Here is a 24,395-nt window from a genome sequence, read left to right as displayed (position 1 = left end):
GCATTTTTGAAATTCTGGGAAACTGAGTGCGACTGTAAGATCCACATTTTAGTAGGCATGCACGTCTCTTCCGGAAGGAAGTTTCTGTTATCGACATTCGCCCTAAACTTCCCAACACTTGGGACCTTGTTCCTGACTATCCCCGTCAAGGTGATGGAGACTGCAGCTCCTGGCAGAAGTGGGGGGGGGGGGGGGTAGTGACGTCAGTCACAACAGATTTGCTGGTTTTTGTGGCGCGAAGCCAGAACTGAGCTCGCAGGTCGAACGCCTCGTTCCTCTGCGACGGCGATCAAGTTGGTCGTGACTCGTAGTTTCAGGGAAGGGGCACGACGCTGAAGTCCCAACTGCAGTTCACGCTAATTTAAAAGTAATAATTACGAGTTAGTGCAGATCTAAGCAATTGTTGTTCAATGTCGCTACTTGGCATCCATGCGAGTATTTATTTTTTAGTAACGACTAATTAATTCGAAACAAACGAAAACGTGGACAATGGATCATGGACGTGGAAGACTAAGCGGCCATTTTGATCCACGAGATCTTGATTTTGGGCTGACAACGCACCCATGGCTTGCAGCCTCTTTGCTGTACCGAAAAGTCGACAACGGAACTGCTCAGTTAAGCCCAACGAACTTAACACATTTCAGTCAGAGCGACGGAAATGCCTTGCTGTGCAGTTCTGCGGACGAAATCCGCGGTTACACACCGCTCCAGAAAATGTCAGGTTTTCTGACGCCCGTGTACGGACGGGACCTTCCAGTGTGGCGTGCGCGGTGGATTTCGGGGAAGGGCTATAGCACCACGCGACCTTCTGCCGCAGATGACTGTGAGAGACGAACTGAGAGTCTGTTGGACTGTCTCCCATTTGCGATGTTTTGCTGGCAAATGGAAGCGGGCCACAAGTCACTTATAAAACATTCGGAGGTAATATGTCCATCGAGGTGTAGCGCTGTGTAATGACGTCTTGAATTCTTGCAGAAATCTCATTCTCGACTTTATCGATATTTATTCATTTTAGACATTCTACCGTGAATGTTAGCAAGTTGTGACAGAAGGTAGATGTTCCGTCTTATACAGTATAATTTATTCACGATCAGTTACATTACTAGGGCTACATGTTTCGACCTCCTCAGTGTTATCAACGGCACATACAAGTTATACACAAATCATAAAAATGTTCAGAACTGAATAATGCGCCAACTGGACCCGGTCTCCCCTCGTATGTTCTGTAACCAACACAAAACTTGGTCCATGCTGAGCCTTGCTCTTGTTGAGAAGCCGATAGTCGGACAGCCACTCAAGAAATTCCCTTCTGGTTTGCCCACCAAAACCCTGCGTGCATTCCTCTTGTATCCCATGCGGTCTACATGCCCTGCCCATCTCATCCACCTTGACTTGGTCAGTCTAATTATATTTGGCGAGGAGTACAACTTATGAACCTCCTCATTAAACAGCTTTCTCCTGCCTTGCAGTAATTCATCCCTCTTGGGCCCAAACTTTGTCGTCAGGACGCTGTTCTCAAACACCCCCAGTCTACGTGGGGGTCCTTTGTCACCACGGCCTGGCGCGTCCTTAGTTTGCGGGTGGAAGTGACGGTCTCCGGAACAACCGACAGGCGGTGGTACTCCAACTTGGGGGTTGGGCGTAGAGCTAACAACCCTTCATCTTAAAAATACTAAATTCTTACAAAGCAGTTCATGAAATAAAATCAACAAAGACAAACATTTACTGTGAAGCACAGCATACACACATTTCTTTAATATTTCAACCAATTCTAGATAAGAGATGTTCTCATTGAATCCTGGAATGCCTGTGGTTTTTTCTATCGTTTTATTCCCAATGTTTACGTTTCCAGAGAATCCCAGTTCACACGAGCAAGGCGTGGAAAATGTCATTAAAAAGTTAGTCGGCTCTCGCTCCTCCTCGTGTGTGGAGACTTTCCTTCGTTGTTAGTTTTCAGAAGGAATCGAGTTAAATCCCTCGAGTGCTTTTGTTGGAACGTACGATCGTTTCGAATTTCAGTTCACTGCTTTTCTTGTGCGAGTAAACTTTCTTCTTATAATCCTAATTCACATTCAGTAGCCCGATTTCTTTCCCAGTCCTAACGAGCAAAAGACGACTTTTGCCTTTGGCGATGCGAAATATTTACAAATTCGTCTCATTATTTTGATTTATGTGACTGTTCTTATATTCGTGCTCGTGCTTCTTTGCTGTTCACGTTTTCCCCCCAGATCCGCGGTTGTCTGCGTCTTCCTTTCGCTCTTGTATCTTTTCATTCACGTTTGAATTTTCAAATATGTCGCCAGGTGTAATTATTTCCTTGTACCAAATGTTATTCTGTTCACAAAATTTCTCCATCTTTTCAAGACCAGAAACCCGAGCGTCTTTTTTCATTCGCGACCATCAGAAAGCCGTGTTATTTCGGTGTTTAGAAGGCGGTGAACACAGTGAGATCCCCCACCTGACGGACGTAATTTCTTTTTCGTACTCGGCCAGTAGAAATCCTTGCACGCCTTGACATACTTCTTCATCGACGCCATGGACAGTCCCCAGTGTATTTGTCATTCCTGGCTGAGCTGGGAAAAAGTTTCAAGCGAGTTCGGCGCTGACTGCCTGGATCACAGCCCAGAAACAATTCGCCGTCATCTTCTTTTCTTGTGAGAAACGTTCAGGTTAGGTTAGGTTGACATGGTCTCAGCATCCGTCTCCCGAACCGGCCCCACCGACGGCTCTTGCGCCGTTCAGGGGGACACGCGCATCTTTGTCGTAGATTTGTAGCATCATCTCGCGTTTTGTCGTCAACACAACCGCAACTCGATGTCTCCGAAGAACCGGATGACATCCCGGCTCACGATTTGGTCACCCAAGAAACTTACTCGCCGGCCGAAATCTGCGATTAACCAAATTCGCCTTGACCTAATACGAATGCACTCAGAACTGAGTTCTCAAGAAGACCGCGAAGTTCGGACAGAGGACCCGTCGCGTCGTCATTCCGGAACCTCTTCACAGGAACGAAACCGAAGATCAAGGAAGAAAAATAATATTTCTTAAAGAGAAACCACATCGCCATCCGCGAGGAATAAAGGGAGAACGGTCGGGCCGAGCCCATCGATCGCCCCACAGAACGCGCAGTTAGTTCACCGGGTAACTGCAACCAACACGCAAGGCCAGCGAGCCCACTAGGTGCCACAGGGCGTCCCATCAACGTGTTCATATCTTCGAAGACGTAAATCTCAGGCCCGCCCTGAACGCAGACGAAAACCAACACCACGATATAAAAAAGAGCCAACGAAGTTCTGCTACAACTCCTTCGTTCAAGTCCCTTCTTCGACCCCAGAAAAAGGTAGAAGGAAACTCTAGTAACCAAAAAATGAGCCCAAGACTTGCTCTCTGTTGGTCCACGGAGTCGTCTGATTCCACGATAAAACAAGAAGCAGTCATTTCAGGTATTACAGACCGGTCATTAATAAAATGAACAACCTCGACAACATTAAGACCCCCCCAGGCAACCCGAACGAGACCCACCGCTGGAGATACTCCCGGGATGACGGACAAAGACTTTTCGCCGGATTTGACCTCGGAGCAGAACGTAACCAAACACTTGGCGAATCGCCAGTGCTCCGAGGAAAAGGATGTTAGCCACTTGTCCAACCTTGCCTTGGGACTTGGCTTTAAAAAAAGTTTTCTCCTTTTTTATGGATATCTTAACTCAGCGCTTTTGTTAATTTCGGTGTTCCTCAGCTGCCGACTGTACTGCAAGTCGCAGAGGCCACCAGCCAAAGCGATTCCCGGCTCTTCTGGGTTCAAATCCCATCAGCAACAACAACAGGCCATGGATTGAATAGTCAGGGCAAAATTCCCGTTAGCGTAAGCACATCCCTGTTTTCGTCGTAAGGGACGATGTCTCGCGCATGCGCGGGGACTCCGCCCTTAGCGTTTTAGTTGCCTGGTTCGTTGGTACAGTTTCAACAAGTCTCGGTGGACTAGTGGCTCGCCACTGGACCCAAGGTTCGTGGGTTCGATCCCGGCCGAGGTCGATGGATTTTTAAGGGTGATAAAAATCCTTAGCAAAACTTCCTTCGGAGGGGAAGTAAAGCCGGCGGTCGCATGTCGTAGATTTACGGCATGTAAAAGAACAACCTCACGAGCATGAACGAGATGTTTCGTAAGCAAAAATTCAGCGGCCATTTCTCACCCAAGTCTCTCCTGATTCACTGCTAGATGGCTCTGGCAGTCAAAAATCAGGATTGAATAGAAATTATGCAGAGGCAGTGGGCTGGTCACTCACTTCAAAGACTAAAAAACCTCCGAAAGGAGGCGGCAATGACCCATTACTGGGTTAAGCTACTAATAGAGAGACCGACTGTAATAGCGAATTCTGTTACTGAACTAGGCACTTATTTTAACATTGTCTCCCAACTCGTTAAAAACTGATGGTTTGTAGCTCGTTTTCCAAGCAAAACCCTGGACTTACGTCTCCTTTTTTCCGTTTAGAAATTCATCTCCCGCGAGCTCTAGTTGAGCTGTTACGTTACGTATTCTAAGTCGGTTTACCTGCAGTGATAAGTTAAAGCGTCTATTGACTTAACGCCATTGCCAGTGAACATGTGTCCGACCGTCAATGGCCACTTAGCTATGGGCAGAAATTAGAGATCTGTGACTCACTTTTGTCTTGGCGGGACGGAGTACGCGAATGAGAGTTCCTCCTCGGTGGATTGGTCACTGCAGTCAAGTATCAACGAAATAATAAATCCCCAAATCTGTTACACGAAGCGACGGAGTTATTTCGGAAGACACTCGTTTGAAACTTTTAATAAACGGTGGCTGGACAGTTTGGAAACCCCTGATACAGTCGAGAGAGTGCGACTTTAAAGGCCGTGTTATAATAAATAGCAAATCGCGTGTTGCATTTTGAAGCCGTGGCATCGTTTCTGTTGCAGATAAACTTATTAAAAGGCGTCTGGACGAACCGTGTTCGTAAATCATTGCGTACTTTGAAGCGTACAGACTTGCTTGAAGTGTAGTCGTCCGACTGCACAGATTTGGAAAGCGAGGAGCAGAAACGGGAATTTTGAGTACTTTTTTCAGCGTTTACTTAAGTCTTCCGTATTATTATTTATTTAACGAGTCCCACTGCTATTGGCATCGCCGCTGTAATGGCCAGTTTATTTACTGGGATTGTTTAAAATCTGTAGATGTTTTGCTATTGGTCTAATAGTTTCTGTATGTTTTATGGGGCAACGTGGTAACATTTCAGATGAGAGCGTTAGCGTACAGTTTTATTAAACTTGTCTTAAGTTCCATTAACATGTCCGTTCATCTTTTGAAGAGAATATTTCATTCGTTGTAAACGAATAACCGCGTGATGATAATTCTGATTGAACTTCACATTCATAGACGGCGACACGTGAAAGCGGCCAATTGGAATCGACGTAAAATTAAAAAAATACTAATATATGGCTCACTTTTGAAAACGTAATCGCAGAAAATATATAAAAATACAAGTAACGAAACTGCTGATAATCAAATTACGTGCTTTGAAGTTTGCAAAATTTCTGGTTGTAACAAACTGGGATTTAAGCGTTTGCGTGTATAAGCAGTGCCCTTGCTGCTGCTCCAGAATAATTTGCAAATACGGTCTCCCTTTTTTTAAAAAAAAGAGAGAGATGGCGCGAAGTACTTTGTCAGTTTTGATCTTCTGAACAGGTTAAAAATGGCCGGAGTGTATTCTGGGAGAGTGAAGGAAGACAATTCCGATTGCATTCTGTCTGAGTTGCTTCCTCGTACCATCGGAGTGACCACTGTCACTTCATGGGCGCATTCCAATCCGACGTGTCTCATTGCTTTGTAGCCCAGCGCATTTTTGGTCTCTTACCTCGTACTACGTCTGACGTTCGGGTGGGGTGTCTGCACGTGCCCCTGCTTGCTAGACTTGGAAGAAAGGAGAAAGAATCTTCTACGTCGTTTCGACTAATCCACCTCCTCGCATTTCCACATGTGAATATTATCAACGTTCACAGAAGCAGATTACGATTCGCTCGTCCGTCGCCGAAAATGGGCCTTCGTCAAATGCGGGTTAAAGACGATTGTAACCCGAAGTTGCGTAATTTCGCGGCGTTGGCAAGTCTTCGTCGCAGATGTCTTATTTTTTCGGATGTTCGGATGAGCGTCGTGCGGCCTGCGAGGAGGCACATTTCTCGATCTAGAACGGAAATTCATTTCTGTGCGCCGCTCGTATTGCCACAGTTCGTAAATGCGAAAGCTTTTGTCAGGAAAAGTTAGAAGGAGCTGATTAACCCTCTACCTGCTCCTTATTTCCCTTTTGCTGTGTCTTGTTGAGGACACACCGAGGACTGTTACCTGTTTCTGGCGTATTTACACTTTGCGCCGATAACATAATTTCTTATTTCCTCGATGTCCTTCGTACTGATTGAAGCGTTGGGAAGATTTTCTGTGTGATTATGAACTCGCATTTTGGCAAGTGACCAATCGGTGTTCCTCACCTGACATTTTCATGTATTGCCTGAAATACTTTGAATGCTACAAACGAGATAACACGTTAAAAACATCGAACCTTTTTGCCGTTCGTGTTTCTCGTAACTGAAATTTTCCACTAAATCAGGGGCTCTCAACCTTTTTCGCTGGCGTACCACTATTTCTAACTTAACACATCAAATGTACCACTGACCAAAACTTATTTATGTTAATTTTACCGTTTGATTTTTTACTTGTTTCGCGTACCAACAGTGGTGCGCGTACCATAGGTTGAGAAACACTGCACTAAAGGAAAGCTGTCCTTTTGTGTTCAACACTTTTGAACTATTCGCAGGTCTTCATCAGTTGAAATTAAACTTTGCCATAGAAACAGATGGTAGATACATAGGGGTTACTTCTACGTATTGTCTGCATAAAATGAACGCGTGATGTGGATGTCATGTCATGTCCAGAACTCTTCATCTCGTCTCTATTGCAAAATCAAAGCTTTCAGGCGAAAACGCAGTTTTGGGTTATGTCGGTCAAATGTAGCCCGGAGCTCAGATCGTGTGAGTGGGCCCGTTGGCTGCTTAAGGCCCTCAGGCATTTGTCGCCGTGGGGCGTTTACCCTGAGAGCTGGAACAGCTGTGCAACCGCGCGTTCAGCGTCTGCTCAGGTTGCCCTGTGGTCTACCTGAGCGAGTTCATTTGTACCTGAAGTAAAGATATTTGTGTCGAGAGTGAGTGAACTTCGTGGTCATTAAGATTCGAAGGGAAGTGCTTTAGCTAGCTTCCTGGTGAATTCCATCAGTACCGAAAATAGTGTTCTCTCGTTAGTCGACTCTGAGTCACGTGCGCAGTGAAGACGGCGTCCATAGAAAATGTGCGACATAATTTTCGTCTACCGCAGTGATATTCGACGAAAGTCTGACTGAGGGTAACTTGTTTGGGAACTCAGGAGACAGCTTTCACGATTGAATATCTGGTTAAACGTACAGAAATGAATGGACACATTGCGGTCCATGTGTGCCAGGTTGGCCACCTCGGACTGACAGTAATGCATGCTTTAAATGTGTCAATCCGCTCTTGAGATTTAGCGGTAGGCTGTGGGCCATCTAATTTGGCGTCGTTGTATTTGGACGTATTTTCGCGTGTTAAAGTGCTCTAGCCTGGTGCTGAAACCAGGCTTTACATGGTCGGATGCGTCTGACCTCTTTTCCACCGCGTATGTTGAGGATCGGTTGCATTAATATTAATGAAGACGTGAGGAAGTCCCCGGTGACGCCGATGCATCTTTGAACCGGCGTTGCTGTTCACGGTCTTTGTAGCTGTGTTCTTGGCGTGAGGTCGTCAATATGACGTCTGATAAGGCGCTGTGCGGGTCTCCAGTTGCGACGGGACGCGGCTGTACGGCTGCACGTGCCGTGAGCTATCTTTAGCACGCGCCCCCTCTCGGCATCTGTTCCTTGCAGCATCCTGTGTGACGACATGTCCAGTAGCGCTCTCACCTGGAGCAGGATCCGATGCATTACGGTGCGTCACGGGTTCGTATTCCGGTACCGGTTCGTTTGACCAGAGCCGACGGTCCCCCGTCGGAGACGTCTGGACGTAGTAGCACTGTTTGATTTTTTCAACTCGACCGAATGACATCCTCGCTTTGGCTTACCCCTACCACCTGCACTTCCGGGCAGACAACCCCCCCCCCCCCCATCAGTCAGCCGATGTACTCTTTTCGTCGTCGTCGTAGTCTCGAAGTGCCCACAGTGCAAAGACGTAATTTCTTTTGATTCTTTGTTATGACGTCACAACTTGTAACTACACATGAACACTGAAGCCCCTAACGAGGCTTTAAAGTTGAAAACTCTCGGTTAAGTTGGTCTCTGCAAAACAACGCACGTGCCATCACACCTCCGTTCTGCAATCTGCTGCCTTCGTGGTTTATGACTTGAACCGCTGTGGGTAGGAAGGAAGGCGCAGTTCGTTGGAGCAGTCCAGTGGAACGTCTGCATCCGATGTAATGCGATAATCAAATTACTGAAACTTACGAAGCCGCCGTCGTCGTCGTCGTCGTCTTCATGTAGGCGACGGCTTTCAGGTCGTCGAAAAGTCAGCCTTCCTTTTGCTTAAAGACGCGGACGGATTTAGTTTCTGCAATAAGGGCAGAAGGGTTCCTTTTGTGTTCCTCGTCATCGACTGTTTATCATTTACGGCGCCGTCCTCGTTGTCATCTGACGCTCCGGACAGGTGGACATTTCGTATTCGCTTTTGCTTCTGGAGTTCAAGAAAGTCGGGGTGGGGGTTGGAATTTAGTGGGACGCGTCGAGTAAGTGCACGAAAGAGGCCTCTGTCTTGTCGCCATCAAATTCTGTAATTTCTTCCGAAGTGTGGCCGCGTTCAAATGTCGAACGTAAGAGGAGTGTTGAGATCATTTAGACCTGGCACCGAGAGTGTAACGGTGGGACATTGAGGACGTTTGTTCTCTGACGAAGGCTTTTTAGGACTGTCAAATTAAGGACGATGAGATGGCTGGTGCGTGTTGCCTAATCACGTTGTTCGCAAGAGATGACCGTCAACCTCAAAACATGAAGAGAAGAGACTATTTGGGCGACCTAGACACAAATGGAATGCCAGTGTTCAGACGGCATTTGGAATGCAGGATGCAAGTCGCTGGTCCCAATTCATCGGGATTCACGCCCTTGCGAGCACAGCAACGAACTTCCCGAATTCCATGTGAGGCGGAGAATGTCTCGATCAGCAAATTAAGTTTTTTCTTTTCTTTTTTGTAAAATTCTGAAGGAGGACTCTGTTCCGAGGATGTTCCTGCAGCTGTCACGGTCCATTCACACTCATCAGTGGCGTATCAGTTCCGTCCGTGCTGTGCCCGACATAAAAAACTTTCCAGATGTGTCCGGCCTCACTGTGAGCGAGTCGCTGAACACCTACGGCGCGGCTTGTATGACTAGCCTTCGGTATTCAGCGTTGATGATTCCGTAAACGTCGTGTTTTCAGTATGAATGAGAAGAAGCTGACAGAGCTCGTTCGATCACGTGCTGAGTGCTGTGACTTGTCGCCTCTAAAATGTGTGGATACAGAAAAGAAATTGAACTAGTTAATATAACCTAATGTTGATTTTATAGAAATTAGTTAATTGTTACGACATTTGTTCCTTCATCTAGAAGCAATGCGATGAGGCGTCTACCCCACGAGAGAAGACGCTTTCCTCGTGTTTCGAAGCTGACGCGGAAATTTGTGAGCATCGAGCACTGCCACTGACGACCTGGCACGTCATTGAAAGACGTGAATTACCCGCAGACGGCAGATACAAAGAAACAGGACCTTGCCGGGTCTTGCTACGCGCCCAACGCCACGTAGTCGAGACTGTTGTTGGACGACCCTGGCAGATATTTGTTAAGAACTACGTCTGCTCGACAGCTTCGTCCGAAGACACGTGATCAGTGACCCTCTGCGCCCTGATTGCGCGCTAGACGCCGACTTTTAAACCACGCGGTGATACTTCATGAAGAGCGGAAGGGTTTTTCGTGCCCCGGTATCTGTTATCGTGGCCTTTTAAAACGTTGTAGGCCACGAAGTCCACTGAGTGCCGACTCCTGAATCCGCGTGCAGTATCGTCTCGTTGCTACGCAGTCTGGAAGCAAAAGGCCGTCACTTGGCAACTTCGTAGCTGTGAGAGCTGTGCATTCCGCCAGCCCGCAACTGAAGAGCCGAAAGACGAACGACTTGTGATCGAACCCCGGTGTCGTCATGTTTCTGTCGAGTGACTACGGAGCTCTTTCGAGATATCGATTTGTCCAGCAGCGATCCCGTAGAACGTAAATTTGTTACGGCGGAGTACCGACAGGACACTTTCGCGGTCTGTTCAGTAGCAGGTTTTAGTTTTTAACACTTCTGTAAACCTGCGAGTTCTGCTTGTACGTGTCTCGGCGACAACAAACCGCACGAAAAGGCAGCTCGCTGCACGTGCCGGCGAGGGCGATAGAATTTCGTAGTTGCCTGCCTGATATAAAAGCGCGGACTGGATTCTCTCTGTTGTCGCTCTGCAATGCAAGTCACGAGGTGACGTCGTGATAGGATCGAGTCCTGTTTCAAATGCGTTACACGAGTAATCGCCATCGTACGTTTTTGCGAAGAGCTTCCTGTTAAATAAAGTACACATTTTGTATCGGGAACGTTTGTTGGACGCAAGCTGTGACTGTCTCGCCGCCTTCACCTTCGTGGTTGTTGACCTACAAACGATCATTTTGTTGGATTCGCCCATGTCAGATTTCTCCTTTTCCTCGGTTATTTATCGCAGACTGTAGATTAAAGACAGTTTTGGTACCGCGGTCATGCAGTTTCATGAGCGCAGAAGAAAAAGTACTGACGTACCTTGCGTATTTTTTCAAGGTCTGTTGTCATGCATCGTCGTATGATGGTGCTGGTGTCGCTGCCACCTCACAAATTTGCACTCAGCTGTCTGCATGCCAGCGTCCTTGAAAATAGGTCAAAATGTGGAACAGTGCATGACGTCATAAATCCCCTTTAATTGTTTTGCTATTTCTATTGTTATTATTATTATCGTCACGTGATCGGGCCAGCGAGTGCCCTGTGGCGGGGAATGGAAACATTATGGAGCCGAAAACGAGAATTTCCGGGGTACATCTGATGGTCTCGTATAATTTTGCCAACGTTTAAGAGGTCCTTGCTGCCTCCTGTAACACTGGTAAACGGACTACACGGCGCAACAACGCAGAAGACGACCGTCTTCAGACTCGCTGCTTCGGCTCTCCGGAAGTCGTACTCCGCCCACCCACAACACAGCGCGGAGAATTGTCTCTAGTTGTATAGTTCGCATTTTCCCCATTTGTCTTGTAAAATGAAGGGATGCAGAAAGTTAAGTGTCGTCCGGCTGAGCGATAGGCAACAAGCAGCTTCCTGCGTTGTCCGTCACGCTCACGTTATCGCGTCGGTCCGTCGTCGTAGTTTCGCCTTCAGCGTGCGAGCTCCTATTTTAATCAGTGTGTCGTAAGCCAAAGCCCGACGTGCGCGTTCCGTAGTTCGAAATTCTGATTCAAGAAACTCGTTTCACCCGAGGCATCGGTGAAATGAGATGCGACTGCGATATTCTGGTTGCAGGGATAATTGATGTCTTGGACGGCAAGGATTGGATTTGGTTGATGCAGTGCAGTGTCCAGTGGTGGTTTGTGTGAACACATTGCAGCTTTTCAAGGAATGGCGACTCCCGGAGGATGTGCGAGCCAATAATCGTATGTTGTTATCTTTACGGTCGGCCGCAGTGGCCACGCGGTCTGAGGCATGCGCCTGGCAGCTGCGACCGTGGGTTCGAGTCCCACTCAAGGCATCCTTTCTCTTCCAGTCTGATGGATGAAGACTGACCACGGAAGGCAAGGCGAAACCGCCGTGGCATCTTCGCAGGAAACAACCCCGAAATGGGGTTGCAAACCAATAACCAAAAGAAATATATCTCGTCTCTTTGGAGAGTCGAATAAGCTAATCACTTGCCACGGGCGATGATCTTGTAACGGGGTTCGAACCTGCACTGTCAGGTACCAGCGCCACAGCTGTCTGCAGTCTGTGGGCTGGTTTCTGCCGTGCCGTGTGTTCGGACATGTTCGTGCCTCGTCGCGCGGGACGCAAGGCGTCGGTGGAGGGGGGAGGGGGGCACTGGAGCAGCGCCGAGCTCGCATCGCGGCGGGCCTCAGCGACGAAGCCGGCGCGAGGTAAGAGCACGCACAGAGCGGTTTCCCAGGATAGCATAGATTTATTTTGAAACTGACAATTATTTTTGGGACTTTTGGGGTGTAATGCATGCTAGATCCTGCGGCTAGTAAGTAGTTGGTAGTTGCTGGCTTGGACTCGATGTGTTCGCGTGGTGTTGTGACCGGTCGAATCATGTGTGCTACCAGCTGCTCGTGAGTGTCTTTGTGTGTTGAATGCGCCAGTGTCATGACGAATGCGAGTGAAATCCGATCTGTATTGTTTTCGCGTTGCTTCTTCAGTCGGCATTTTATCCTATTTTTTCTTTTAAACGGACTCCCGTATAAACAAAAACGAAATATCGGACGCTAGAAAAGCCACGCTTCGTTTTAATTCATGAGGATATCGATGTAGAATTCCGAAGCGTAATTTGCGTGTTAGTACGAAAGTTGCGAAGAGTGGCTTGTAACTTGTGTTCACTCTACGAAATGTCGTGATCTTTTGTGCTGGGCTCCGTCCAAACTATTGTGGCGCAGTTAAGGGTCGGATTGCACTCTCTTCTCTGTCATGGCGCACTTCGTTCCTGTACTTTTTCCACTGGCCCACTTGGGTGAGGGGTGACGTGTTTTGAGGACAAACCCTGGAGTCCAAATATCTTTAATTATCGTGTGCAGTTATGAAGATCATTGGATTACGTGTCTGATGCCTTAACCTTTTGGTAGGACACGTACGTTTTTGTTGAACGTTTAAAGCGAAATGCCTTTCAGTCATTGGGCGTGTTTTGAGATTTTACGTACTTGATAGGCGAAAATCCAGGCACGTTATAATCACACTGTATGATAACACCCCGTACCTTACTTATTGCTAGTTCGTAGTTGCCAACGCATCGGTAATCCCCAGTCAAAAGTACACGCGCACTTAAAAAGGACCGGACCGTCACTTCAGAAACAGCGAATCACTTTAAAATTCCCAAGTGGGCCAGTGGTGATGTTTGTGTGTGGTCGTTCTCCTCTCCGTTCCCTTCCTTGTACGGCTAACGTTAGGTTTGACGTGTGAAGTTCGTCTCCGGTCCTTACATCACGTAAGTACCCAGTGCAATTCTTTAATCTGTCTCTCTGAAGCATGCGTGTCTTTATGGCCGCGTACGCAGTAACGCTGCATGTAGCACATTAGGACACGTCTCCCGCCTTTCGAAGTGAGTGGGACTCGGCAGATTTCTTTCGTCTCATCTGAAGTAATGAGTTGAATTCGTGAGAAAATCGGGGAGGTCCGGGCGCAGGTCTTTAAGCAAATCGCCTGCCTCGAGTCTGAAATCGAAAAGCAAAACGAACTTTGGCTCACGGTCGAATCCGAAGAAACTTTTGCTCGAGTTATGTTACGTAAAGTGTGTTGGATGTAACCTCGTAGAGTTATCACCTTTATCATGTTCATGGTTGTTTACTTACAGTGGTTCGTACTAATTTCACTCTATCGCCGCACTCCCTTTTCGCTGCCAAATTGAAAGCCACGTGAAATTGTTCGCTCCGCCGCCATGTTGTTTACATCGAACGAAAGTTGCGTGTTTTTCGGTGCTTCAAGTGGAGTTGGTGTGGCCGTGTCTCGGATGACAGACATTACGCTGGAAATCGGTCGGTCGGTCGGTGAGGTAAGGTGGTAATGTCACAAGCTAAGGCTCGAAAACGTGGTGATAAATTAATCTTTGTTCTTTCAGGCTGCGTAAGTTAGCTTGCTTGTCCTTAATAGTAATTTTTTTAAAAAAATATTTTTATGATGATAACCTGAAGACGTCAGTAGAGATAACCAGCGAAGCTTCCTGCACACCAAATACACCTCTGACGGAGAGCGTTGAAGACGTCACACGAGCGCAAATCGATAATTAATGCCTTGTAATTATAAAATACGAATCACATTTCACGTGAAAAGGCGACTGTTTCTCGTTCAGTGTCCGCGGCTTTGTAGTGAAGATGACAGACAGTGCTGTAAGTTCGTAAGCCTGTTTTAGCCACTTTTGTATTGTAAGTATAATTGGTATAATTGTTCGTAACAATACACTTTTTACGGACGGAGTTTTTTAGCCCCCTAGTTGGAGGACCACCCCTCGTCGGCTGTCCGCGACCTCTTATTCAATATATTCGCAGGTAACCTCCTCCGTCCGCAAACTGAAGACGCTTTGAAATACGCCGGCAAACTTAGTTTTGGGCTCATCAGTGTTTTCCGACGTACTCGCTCTGCTATTGCCGTAGCAATTTCACGTGTTCTCCAGACCGGAGCTGAATATTTAGTAGTGGAATAATGGCGCAAAATTGCAAACGGAAAGTCTTGAAACAGTTTTATAATCGAAGAGCAAATTTCCCTCAAATTGTGTGGGACACAGCTAAGGAATACCGACGTATTGACAAACGCAGCCTTGGCTCTAGGGGCCTGCCAGCGCTTATTAACAGAGACGTAGGAATACTTATTACATCTTCCGGATGAAATGGCATTTTCCGTTACGTATTGTTGGTTCCACGAAGGACTTGGAATTTCTTGTGATCGTGTCAGGAAGGTCTACTCCGTTCTGTTCGTTGGTAGAAACATTGGGAACGTTCGGGTGTACAGATGACAACATTAAAATGTATCTTGACGAAATATGATGGGATTCTGGACGATTTTCTGACCAGCTGAACGACTTTCGGCTTCGTGTCGGTATGTGCGAGGAGTGTGACGTAAGTGCCGTCGGGTGGTATTTGTACACTCGTCGCGTCGCGTTCACTACGTCGATATCCGTGTCCCCGCGGAGGAGAAATTGGGGGTCCGCGTTTTGCCTATGCAGTGGCCAGAGACGTGCAGGGTCGGCGGAAAGCAGGCGAGTGGAGTCCGCATGTGCCACCGGCCGCCGCCTGGGGGCGGGCGCCAAGAAGAAGTTTTGTCGTCGCCGGCAGGGAAAGTGATGGACGGCAGTGGAAGGAGAGTTGGCTTTTTAGAAAAAGTACAGAACGTTGCCTCAGTTTGAAAGTAGTGCAAGAAGGAACTGTCCAGGTGACGTGTTAACGGGTCTGATTCGGTCAGGCGTCGGGTTAATGCCGACGAATGTGTTTAAGCGGTAAAATAATATCGAAGAATTCAAATGTTTGCTGGTTTTCGTGTATCAGCGCGTCGCTATGTCTTTTGCGATACAAGCGAACGCCAAATCGTGGCAGACTCGTCATTGGCACCGAATGAACGCGGGCACAAGTGCGCAAATGTCGCTGATGGTTTCAAGACTTCGGACAGCTCTGGGACGTTGCACGTGTACAGGCCGTGTGAGTGGAGCAGAAGCGATGAGAAATGAGTCCCGAGACGTCTTCTGCCCGAGTTATGGCCCTCTCTTCCGGTCAGAAATTTCCGGCTCGTTGAGGAGAGGGGGTGGGTGGGGGGGCCAGAGTCACACTGTCTGTCCAAATTTAATTAATTTTAACAGCGGTGTGCAATGGCAATGTTGAAAGTCTGATGATGAATCCTGTTTAAGCAGTGCGGCTGTGTCGGTGTTGGAAATCAAGTCTGTTCAAGCCGACATTTCTGTGGCATTCCGTGTTCACCCGCTCCGGGGGCAAGGTCCCGCAGAGGACGTTTCGAGAGTATGAGGGCAAGAAACGAAAAACGATGATAAGTCGGAAATTTCGAAAAAGAAAATGTGGGTAATGTAGGAAAGAATGCCTTTCGAAATCCACTCTTTCGTTGCCTGGCGTTCTAGACAGGTCTTATCTTCCGGACTAGACTTCCTTTACGCTAGTCCGCCGAGGCCACCTGCGTGCCGCTTGCAAGACCTTAGAGCTGGAGATATGATAGCGCGGGTCGGCGATAGGACGGATAACCGATGGGGTGATCGTTCGCGTTGTGAAACCGAAGAACTCGGTAAGGTAGTGCCCCGAACCTCGCTTCAAACCATCCCGGATTGAACCCTGGTCTCCGCGTTGCGGTTTCACCGTGAGTAAGTCTCTTGTTTGGGCGTATAAAATATATTAGAATAAAATTACGAAGTGTCAGACCTGACTCATGAAGGCTGAACATGTTTTGAGGTTAGCTGGATTTTAATGGACCCCCGCAAGTGACAGTTGCAGTCAAATTGAGACGACAAGCGACGCGACGGAAGACGCCGGTAAAGGACGCTGTCGCTCTGGTGTGCTGTCTGGTAGAGTTAGTCACTGGCGTTGAAATATGCACCACTGCCGATTTGAGAAAAAGAATCTGTAGAGCGGAAGATGTGCTGATAAAAATCACGACTCGTCGTCTTCCAAATTTGAAAGCTCTTTGAAAGACGCAGTCGGAAACTGAAACTGCTTGAGCGCGATAAACCAATGACAAACGAAGTCGCCGTCCGTCTTCATGCGGAACACGACAGATGTCACGTGGTTTTGGTATCGGACGTACACGCGTTGTGTCTCGCACAAACCGTGGGCAAGACAATTTGAGGAACTGGTCCGTGGAAGACGCATCTCTGGCTTTGGGTGGTGAACCATTGGCGATCGCATGATTTGACTGTACTTCACTGAAGGATAGTTATCAGAATGCGGATGTGCAGCCTTTTCTGAGATTGTGTCTCTCCATCTGGAAGATGTTGCCCCGAACATTACTCGCAGGTAGAGAGAGACAAGGTCGGCCGCGGTGTGCCTGTGAATTCCTTCGTCTCATTTATGTTTTTGTAGATTATTTATGTGTAAAACCATCTGCATTTCTCGGAACATTCCGTTCGCGAAGATGTATTGATGCCATGGGTCACCGTTCGAACAAGGAAGCTTTTGCAATATCAGTACGTCGCATCATTACGAAACACGTTTAGGTTTCAGGCGTGGGGGTCGACCGACGCCCTTATCATTGGCGAGTTCACAAGACCGATCCACCGGTTCCAGTTCTCAACCTCATTAATCTCTTCGGCAGGCTCAGATGCTTTCTCGAACATCCATTTTAATGTTGTGGAGGTCTTCCAAATGGCATCCTCTAAAACGTTGTGTGCATTTCTCATCTTCCCCGTGCGTTCTACATGCCGCGCCCAATTCTTCCTTCTCAATTTGATCCCCTCAATAATTGCGCAGTCTTCTACAGCATCCTGTCACTTGATTCGTTTGCTTAAATATTCTCCTAAACGCCTTCATTTATGACTTTTCCCTGTAATCTGCAGATGAGACATTAACCTGCACTCCTTTTCGTGTTCTTTGTTAGCATCTAATTGTACATGCGCGCTCCCGCTGTATCTTTGACCCCCCCACCCCCCACCCCCGGTATCTCATGAATACGGAATATCTGATCAGTGTCGTCGAAATCCACACATGCGTTAACCTTAACAGAAGAATGATTTACTTTCATATGCAGTTGATGGCAGTGAAATTCCTCGCCAATTACGAATACTTTTACACACAAGAGCAGTAATGGCCGTGACATTTATTGTTCTAAGCAGAAATACTAATTCCGCGAAACTCAGGTCGTAGTTCAGTGCCTGTGGCGTATTGAACCTTTTCAACTGCCCAGCAGTTGTGCCAACTCAAAAGAGCAATAATGCAAATAAAATAAAATGAAATGTTCTGCTTTCTTTGCACAAAGCGTGCGACGAGAAGGCGATGTGGATTGTCGGTCCGCGTCGTCCACCTCGAGAGCCACTGGACGTATTCGGTCGAAATTTGGTTTGGAGGTTGTGCCAGTGGGGGCAACCTCAAAATCGTGTTTATGAATGCACTGCGATGGATCAGCAGATTCGTGAGGTAGACCAGTGAATTTCTGAACTCCGGTGACCAAAGTGGAACCGATCGAAGTTCGAATTTGTTTGCTTACAGTGGTTACCCAGATTAGGTTAGGTTAAGAACGTCTAGTTTATGATCAGTGTTAAAGTTTAAATTTTGTGTCTTAAAATTTCGAATATGGCAATTGTAAATTTTTCAGTTTTAGATCTTGCAATTTCGAAAAACTTTGAAAATTTTTAAATCGTGGGTGTTTTAACATTTTTGAAATTTTGAAATATTCGAATTTTTGCACATTTTGAATTGTTATGGATTTCAATTTTGTTTTTGTTTTTTGGAACAATGAAAAACGGAAAATTATGTAAGTCTGGGAGTTTTCAATTTTTAGTTTATTCTAAATGGACCTGATGAGTTTTAAAATTCTGAAACTTTTACAACTCTGAATATTGAATTCAGAATGTTCGTTTGGTTTCGTTAGGTTAGGGCAAAATTAAGCTGAGTTATGTTAGGTTAGGTTGTCTTTGTTTCGGTAAAAAAGTTGGTTTATCGAATACTTTAATTGTTTGCTTGTTATTTTGAGATTCAGAGTTTAGTAATTACGAGGGTTTTAAAATCCGCGACATGTCCTTCTTGCGATGCCAGGTGGATTTAATACTTTTAAATTCGCGATGCAAATAACACGTGCTGATGCCCTGTGCTGCTGGTGTGGACTGAACTTTCCCGCCTCGTTGATAACAGACACGACTCAGTTATCGCCTGCCACACTGGCTCAAAATATGAAGTGAATCGATTTTTTTGCAGTATCTGTCATTAATATCGATAGGCGAAACAGAGAAACTTAAAATGTACGTGTGCAGAATTGTGAAACGTTGGCTGATAATTTAAAATACACCGAGAATTAACTAAACCTTGTTTCCCGCCGGACAATAAGTGGGGCTCGCGTGCTGAAGTCGTTTGAAGTACACGGAAAGACACTTTTGTGATCTCGCATCCAAGTACTCGTGTTAAATGGATCGAAGCCGCAGCGAGGAGTCTGTGCCGGTGTGAGGCCGTGGTAGATGTGGCGAGAGGTTGCTGTCCAAAATCCGTACACCGTAGTCACGTGTCAGAAGCTGTCGCAGGTAAAATACGCTTTGGTTCACCTGAGTTTCCATGGCAACGCCTTTGTTCGTTATTCTTTGCGCTGAAGTCGGGGCGAATCTGTGCGCTCGAGATCTGTTTGAGGGGTTTGCGAAGGGTAGATTTTGCCAATACTACGAACATCATTTCCCATCGGGAGAGCTTTGCAGCTCGCTGTCGATGATGTCTTTGTAATTTTAAGCGAGTACCCGCAAGGTAAGGACGTAGGCGAAACGCTCGGACTCGTCCCGGCTGCATGTCGTGATGCTGCCTTATTCGTGTTGTTCCCGCTTATAACGTGGAGAAATCGCGTCGTGTTTTGACCTTTTTTCTCGTGACACTCCTTCCGGTGGCAAACCGCATTTTGAAGTGTTGACCGGTGTTCTGTAATTCAGCGGACAACGCTCTTAATTGTCATCCCCCACGCTCTGTTTCTGATTTTGGCCTGACTGAGTTCCATAATTCTTTTGCGGTCAGAATCTGCAAATTAAAATTTGTGTTACAGATTTCGTTACCGCCGGCGTGTCCCCAGTTGTCACTCACCCCCTCAAAAGATGCGCAAAGCTTTTGTTCGCGAACGATGTTGCTGAACAGTCTTCGTGAGGATTGTTGACAAATGCGCATGTCCAGACCAAGAAACATTTAGTCTTTTGCGACTGTAATTTCTGGCCATGATGTCGAAGTCTGACGAAGGTTTAATTACAGTAGACTCCCGATTATCCCGGTCCGTTGGTAAATGAACAGAAAAACACGCAACTTAAATTTTTAAAGATTTGGCAACATCAGAATGGAATTTATATAAAATTTAATTTGTAAAATGGATTCCAGCGGATTCTAATGACGTTCTATTTTTTTGTAGACGTCAGGGCTTAGTAAAATTCTGTTTACGTTAATTTGTTAAATAATCTCTTTGTTGGTTTTACGCCTTTCCTTGTAAACGTTCTGACTTTCACAAATTGTTTTCTAAATTAATTTTTAATTTTCGTTTCAACCAGATACACTCCGGTTAATCCGCCCGCGGATAATTGGGAGTCTGCTGTGCCTGAGTAACGACGCACTAGAAAGACATCAAAGGCGCGTGGCGCCAGTTTCGTAGCCTGGAAATTTTACAACAGTGAGAGCTTCAGATTTTGACTTGTAGGCAGGCGACTGGTACAGAAAATCTGTAGTTCAGTTCCTTGTTTTCCATGGCTAGTTGATTCCATCGAGGTGAGAACCTTTCATATCGTCAGCTCTGCTACTAGACTTTTTGATGTTTGTTTTACGATTACTGTTGGCGTCGAAGTTTCCCGCTGTGGTGCGGAACGTGAAATGTTCGTGGTACTTCGCCACTCTCTGGTCTCCCTTCGCCATTTATCCTCCGCCGGTGCGTGGGTAACCAGAACACTTGTAAAAACCATCAGCCTCTTGTATACGTCATCTTATCGCAAATGCACTGCACCCTCGTAACTTCTGATAAGGTTCTCTCGTGTCCATGGAGGAATGCTCAAGGATGTGCTGGTTCAGTGTCGCCCTTCTCCCCAGAGGACTCTGTTTGCCCTGGGTACAAGGGGGCAAAGTCAAAGCGTCGGTTCTCTTGATGCATTACGTCGATACTAGAGTATGAATATATGAACGTCGTAATTATGAAAAATCTGAATTTCGTAACACAAAAGACACAATTGCAAATACGCACTTAAATTTTGGCACAAACACAATCTACTGTAAAGGGCCGCTGGAATGGTCAGAATTTGTGGATTTATTTTCAGTGAAGCTGTAACTTCAAGTGGGCGGAGTATTTCTTAAGTCGCTCAGTTAGTCGGGAAATTCTCCGTCATTTATGAAACCACTCCCCTCCCCCCTCCCCTTTTCACAAGAGCTCGAGGCTTGTCTCTGTCTTGAGCCGGTTAAATCCAATCCACTTCCTCAGACCCCGATTATTTACGATCCGTTGTAACATCCTACCATCTACTCTTACGTCTTACAAGTGATCTGGTTCCCTTTACGTTTCCGAACCAACACGAAATTTACGTGAAGGCGAAAAACGGTTATGACGTTTGAAGGTTCCGTTGTTTCGGATCTCTGGTGTTCAAGGATCGTGCCTTTTGGCTGGTCTGTTCGAATTCAGAATGGACCTCTGGATTCTGCGGACTCCTTGAACGGGTATGTGGAGTATGAGAGGATCGGAAGGAAAGCCGTGGGCCATCGACGGGACACACACGGATCACTGCAGATCGTCGTGCGATCGCATTCCCTAAACAGTAGCTTAGGGGCAGGACGTCTGGAAATCTACGGTTCCAGATCTGGCCTTCATCGACAGCGCTTCCTTTCAAATCCTTTCGCACTCCCAAACAGTGTTCAGATTCGACTCTGCGCAGCCCATGCGAAATTTTGTGTTTGGCGTCAGCTTTAATTGCAGATGTCGGTACGCTATGACCGGAAGCGATCTCGCCGTGACACGTTCCAGTGAACCCCAGCCGATTTACTCTCCGTTAAACCCTTCAGTGAACGCGACTCGAGCCTACACGAGATTCGCCCCGCGGCCCTCGGCAGCCGGCGCTGTGCCGAAAATGGTCAGTGCAGTTGATCTCCCAGGCGGCACGCGGGAGGGGTTTTGGGGGGGGGGGGCACGAGCCACGCACCACAACAGCTGGTGGCGGCCTCACAGGGCGGAAATCCGGCGGTCGCATCAGCCCTCTCCTGCAGCTACGCTATCTCCAGGGGTTTGCTGCTGCTCCACGTCAGACGCTGATGCGTGTGATGGGGAGGCTGTGCGAGTTAAATTCTGGGTCAAACGAGAAACTCCTCACTCTGTATATTAAAAGGAAAAACTCTGTCGAGCCGGGAAACAGCCACGGAAATGACATTTTCATTTTCATGTGAACGAATTCATGGCGTGAATTTAAGAACTGCATTGGCTGGCTTCCGTTGAGCAAACCTGACGCCTTTTAAACGTGCGTTGGGTGTGAACGCGTGCCGAGACACGAATTTCCTCCGGTTATCTTTGTTCCAGTGTGCAGTGGGCACGCCGACTGCTGGAGCCACACGGATGTTGTAAAACCTGCGAGGAGCTATCAGCACTGATCAACAGAATTTGTGATCGCAGCTTCAAACTCTGACCTTGCGGTGCCCAAGGAACTTCCGCGATCAGCGATAGTGTTACGTCGTTTTCGGTGCGTTTGGAACCTTCTTCAGGTCGAGAGCTTGGTCGTGGATGAATGATCTCGTGGCGCGAACATCTGACAGACTTTAATTCTTTTAATTAACTCGTATTCGACATTGCAACTCATGCCCCCGAAACTGTGGAATGAATTTCTTACAGACGACGTCTCGATCTTGCGCGTATTCAAGAGATTTCGGGTTGAAATCTCGACCTGAAGACGGCCGTCTTGACTAAAGTGTTTCGTGATTTTTCTCAGTCCCTCTTTCTCTTTAATTATGCCACATCCTTTCCAATTCGTTACTCACTATCAATCTCTCATTCGACGCTTTAAAGTCTAAGATACTCAGAGGCGTCGTTCGATAAATAAAATTCATGATTGACTTCGCTGATGCCGAGGGGAAGTGATAATTGACCTCTTGTGCCATTGTCGGTTTGTGTTCTGTGGGGCATTTCGCTGTTCTCGTGAGTGAACCCGGAAATTCTGTTAAGTTTTAAGTCTTGTCCGTGTCGCAGGCGAAAGTAGCGTCGCTGAGAATGTTTCGAAGTCCGTCCGTCTGCGCGCGTTCATTACGGCGATGGCTGGTGCCGCGTGTGGGCGCGCTTCGGTCACAGCAACTGTCGCTACTAAAATCGATTCCAGGTCCTGAATTATAAAACGCATTCTCAGTTGAATCAAATGTCGTGATATGGATCCAAGAAATGGTATCGTTTTCTTTTTCACTCCGTTACAAAATTACAAAACTTTCTCCCTTCTGCATACGTAACGCGCATGCGCGTACCAGCTGAATCCCTGACGTCATAGCCGTACAGCAAGATGTGGCAACGTTGCTTTACGAATACCCACGTCTGGTCTCCGACTAAATATCCAGATTTGCGGTACAATCGCGTTCTGGCACGAGACGGGATTACGAAGTCGTTTTCCACGAATCTGCGTCTCGCAGCGGAGGATTAAAGTTTCCTTTTCTTCTGTTCCCTCACAAAATCCCGTCTTCTACTTCTCCTTATTGACGCATAAACAAACGCGTTTATGTAGAGGCTCGACTGCCCGCAGGGAGATAAAGCCACAGATCACATCTCAACTCGCGCTACTTATTGGTGTTCGGTTTTTCGAGAAAACTTGATCTTCGCGGGATCCGCAAGCCACGAATTCTTTCGAAATTTACCACCGAATCAGAGTTTCGTGTATTTCGTGCGAACTCCTCGCCCGGCGTTGTTAAGGCGGGATGGGCCGAACAGATAGCACGCAACAGGCGAGATCTTGGGTGATGCAGACTCCGTATTTAAAGGGTAATATTAAAGTGGATGTCAGGGAAATTGGGTGTAAAATTTCGGTTGAATTCATGTGCCTCAGGAAATGTTTGATTGTGGGATTTCGTGACCGCGGCGATGAATAATCGGTTTTTCGTGAAAGAAAGAAAGAAATGAGCGACTCTCAGCGTTTCGACTCTGTCTAACACAGGTTTCCAGAAGCTGCTTCAGGATGAATTTTAGGGAGCAGAGTCCCACCCCTCCACCTCCACATGTTCTGTATCGAGGAGTCGAGCAGCTGACTCGTACGGTTTGACATCGCCTTCATTATGTAAGCTCGGGTCGCGATTGGTCGGGGCAGTGACGTCAGGCGGTGTGCCTGCCAATCGACGTGAAGCCCTGCGAGCGATCTGTCTGGGTCCGGAACACGGCGTGTGTGTGTATATTGCAGTAAGTGCTGAGAGTGTGTGATGTGGTGATAGGCGAAGGATATTTTGAGTGCGTGGGCTGCAGGTAAGTGCAGGTACCGGCCTTGGCGGCATCGATCGGGTCGGAACCAGGTCACGGGATGGCGTGCTGTGACCTTGCTTGGCCTGGCGCTCCGCCGGACATGCGTCATAGACCCCACACGTGGGCAGGGATGCACACCGTCGGCTCGTTCGTCTCTGTACGTACGCGGACTCGTGTTTCCTCCCCATCTGAGAAATTGGAAGCGGCTGAGTTAATTTTAAACTGCTTCGGCGGCCAGTACCTGGTCTAGCGAATTCCCAGAATGTCGACATTTGCCATTTTGCGCCTCGTAGGCTTCTCGAAAGTTTCCTAGGTTACAGACGTTCGCTTGGGAAGAAAGATTTTTGAATCGGTATGATAGCGGTTCGACGCTCCTACATTATTATTTTAAGCTCTTGCCAAAATTGCAATTTTTTTGGAGCGAGAGAAGTGACAAAATTTGGGCCCAACTTTGACTTCAAATGGCCGTCGGTCTAATCAAAATGTTTAATCACGTGCGAG

The 24,395-nt window shown here is 47.2% G+C and overlaps 1 protein-coding gene across 17 annotated transcripts in view; it reads left to right on the top strand.

The window, feature by feature from the left end:
* Mef2 (myocyte enhancer factor 2) overlaps positions 1–24,395 on the top strand; it is a 101,424-nt gene that overhangs the window by 48,232 nt on the left and 28,797 nt on the right. Inside the window, exon 1 of one of the 17 annotated variants that reach the window (XM_022065776.2) lies at positions 11,494–11,734. The exons of 12 other annotated variants lie outside the window; for them this stretch is intronic. The gene's annotated coding sequence lies outside the window, so the exon portion shown is untranslated. Of the gene's footprint in view, positions 1–11,493; positions 11,735–11,815; positions 12,209–12,273; positions 12,401–12,838; positions 13,267–23,829; positions 23,898–24,395 lie in introns of those variants that run through there. 4 more of the 17 variants (XM_022065775.2, XM_022065770.2, XM_022065772.2 and 1 more) reach the window with 4 other exon arrangements.

This window comes from Zootermopsis nevadensis, unplaced genomic scaffold (assembly GCF_977971745.1).
Source record: "Zootermopsis nevadensis isolate Lab colony 2312 unplaced genomic scaffold, Znev_1.0 Znev_ptg000024l, whole genome shotgun sequence".
NCBI classification, from domain to species: Eukaryota; Metazoa; Arthropoda; class Insecta; order Blattodea; family Termopsidae; genus Zootermopsis; species Zootermopsis nevadensis.
This window is presented reverse-complemented; position numbering and strand designations above follow the sequence as displayed.